The sequence below is a fragment of the Uranotaenia lowii genome, chromosome 2 (assembly GCF_029784155.1).
Source record: "Uranotaenia lowii strain MFRU-FL chromosome 2, ASM2978415v1, whole genome shotgun sequence".
Lineage (NCBI taxonomy): Eukaryota > Metazoa > Arthropoda > Insecta > Diptera > Culicidae > Uranotaenia > Uranotaenia lowii.
This window is the reverse complement of record NC_073692.1, coordinates 15657056-15660435: the sequence shown is the minus strand read 5'-3', so window position 1 is coordinate 15660435 and position 3380 is coordinate 15657056.

Here is a 3380-nt window from a genome sequence, read left to right as displayed (position 1 = left end):
AAAGACCTGCTGCTCCTACTCCAATTCCGGCCCATAAACTAGAAACTCGGACGGAGACAAATGCAGGGACAACGACGACGCAACAGCAAACAAACAAGCAAGCACACGCTATCTCTTTGGAAAACAATGTTGTAATTATCACAAAATTTCAATCAAGAATTTGTAGGAATAAGAGATCGAAATTAGCTGATACCCGGCTACCTCCCGAATAGGACCGAGAGAGTTTGTTGGGATTCAACCCCGGGTTCTGTCTGTGTAGACGACGACAATGACTCTTTCCATCGCATCCAGCAAACGACGAGGTGGGGTTTAAGTTGGTTTGGCAACAAACACAGCCAGGCAGGATGCTCCGGAGATTGGGTGCTGCTTTTTCGACGTTTTCGTTTGTTCGTTCGGAGTTCACAAATTTCGCAACTCTTTCCCCCGCCGCCGTCATCCCAACAGGCATCATGGGCTCTGTTCTGTACCCGAGCAGACTTTTATGGCAAAATTATAGCAAAATTTGCTATCACGCCCTGAGAGGCGAATTTGCTCTCATTTTGCTTGACATAAGGTGGTACACAGCAAAAATGAGAGCAAAAATTTTCATACTTGGTTAGCAAAGTGATACCAAATTTTGCTAAAACTGAGACCATAACTACACCTCGTTTTCCGAGAGCTTGGAGAGCAAAATGATGCCAATATAAAGCATCACATATTTTCAACAAAAGCAAATTTTGCTATAGTTATGCTTTCAAATTTTTCGAAAAATGAGGTGTAGTTAAGGTCTCCGTTATAGAAAAATTTAGCACCACTTTGCTAACCAAGTACGAAAATTTAGCGTTCATTTTAACTGTATACCACCTAGCAAAAAGTGAGCAAACTTCACTCTCAAGGCGTGATAGAAAATTTTGCCGTTAAATTATTATCCGTTATGTTTCAAGCGTATTATTTTATACAAATTTGCGCGGATGGATTGTGTCTGATCGAAATGTTATGAACATTACTATGTCCATTATTATGAATTATCATGGATAATTGCTTCAATATTTTATCAGAGTAATGAATCATCCTAAGAATGAAAATCCCGGAAAAAAATCCTTCAATAATAATCAGTATACATACGTAAAGGCGATTTTCACTTTACACAGAAATTCACCTCGTCCCCTCTTACTAACTCAAAGTTAGGAAAAATACTCCCGGCACATCAAAACTTTATAAGTAAAATGCCTGAATAAAACCATTCGTAAATAAAAAAAAAAGAAATTCACCTCCTATGTTGAACTTTGGGCAATTAAAATCGCCTTTAGTTATGCAATTATAATTGGGGGCGAAAATTATAGCACACTTTGCCACCGAACACGAACGACTGAAATTTTCGTTTCTAACACATTTTGAAGAAAGTTTTAACAAGGTGGTTATAATGTTCAAAATTCTATGATAAGAAACTAGGATAGGTACACAATCGTAAATCGTACTCCTAGATTCAACTGCATCGCAAGCAAAGTTTCAAAATTAATTTCCCGAGAGCACCAAGCTCTGATTATGCTCCAATTTTTTCTAGGGTTCCTTATTTTCTCACGCCATTACTAATCAGGATGACCATTTTTTGGTTTTGCGAAATGTGCAAAATAACAATAACAACAATAAAATTAGAAACGAATTTCACTTCATCGGAATACATGTGCAAAGTGCCTTATCGTGAAAAAGCTTTCAATATGAATTTATACTTTCGAACTTCAATGTATATTATAATAATAATAAAACGAACAACACATTATCAGCAACCTAAAATCTGTTGCGGTTTGCCCGGATTAATGCACTAGCAAAAACAAAAATATAATCTCAAAACGCGTAATTATTATTTTTGATTTTTTCGTCAATGACAAACATTGTTGAGCACTTTTTATCAAAATTAACATGAGCATATCTTGGAACCCTATTGCTACAATTAAAAATCTGCTGATGAGTTTCGATTTATTTAAAATGTTTCATAAGCTGATGCCCGGATTTTAGATTGAAAATTTTTAAAACAACTGCCCGAATTTTCCAGGTTTTCAAACAAAATCGCCTGAAATTGCCCGGCCCGATATGTTTGCGTAAAATTATGGCAAGCTATATATAAAGTAGTCAAATTAGGAAATAACAGGTGCCGAATGCAAAGTGGAAAACAATATCTATCAAACACTTAAAAAAATTACTTGTAGGGGCTGGACTTACCCGAAAAAAATCCTGTTTTTCGTTCCTCTTATAAAGCATTTGAAAGAGTCATCATCAAGCCAAATAAACCAGAGTGAACAACCACATCCCAAACGTTCCTAAAAGAAAAAATAAATGTGAGTCTATTGAATATGAGCTTACGCTAGATGACTTTATCAGAAACCATAAAAAACGGGTGTTCTACCATCCGATTAACAAAAGTGACTCTGAAAAAAGAAAAAAAAAATAAAGTTTTAAGCACGTTTTAAGACTGTTCTTTTTCTCAATAAGTAACTTGATGGAATGCGATTTTATCGCTTATAGAAAGTGGTAAATTTCAAAACAAACAAACAAAATACGCGAGCAATTCGAAAACATTATTTTCTACAAATGGAAAATAGCTATAGGAGTACTTACCCTGTCTATTCTAAAAATCCATGATTGGACATTTTCTTCATGTAGGGCACAGTGGAACTGCAGATATCTTTTAAAATTTCACGGAATAGATACGATCCCGCTAGGTGGTTACGGAGTGCACGGGTAGATTTTAGAAAAAATCCGACCAGGTTGTTGCTGCATTCGGGTTCCGAAGAATTTCCTACAGGCCGTTCCCATGATGATACGGCTCTCTTACTTTTCCAGGTGACGGGGTGTTTCTCAGGAACGCGTTGGCCAACTGCTCACTGGTACTTTTCCTTAGCGGGAAGTTCCTTTAACGACATTTCGTATCCAAACACACAAGCACGGACCGGCACGAGAACTTGTTTTGTTTTGTTTTTCGACCTATACACTGTGATAAATGTAACAGTAGTTTTTACCAGTTTGTGCTAATTAGATTGGTAGGTCATGATGTGCAATTGGGATGAAAGCAAACATGATTTTGGGTTATTACTTGTGCATATCCGCATGCGTGTTGCAGATATTATGCACAACGCCGACAGCGCCCTAGATTGGAATGCACACTTATTACAGAACATTGCAGAAAATTCACCATTTAATTCAATGGACCAAAAACTTTACCTTATTTTTGACAAAATCGGAAATAAGGTGAAAATGTACGTTCTTTGTCTCATCCTGCATCGAAAATTATTGGACGACGTTTATTAAGGCATAAAAGTTAAGTGATTTTTTTTTTATTTATTATAGACATTTTACCACGGTTGTGGCTTTCGTGTCTCTAGTTAAGTGATGGTTTTGAATGT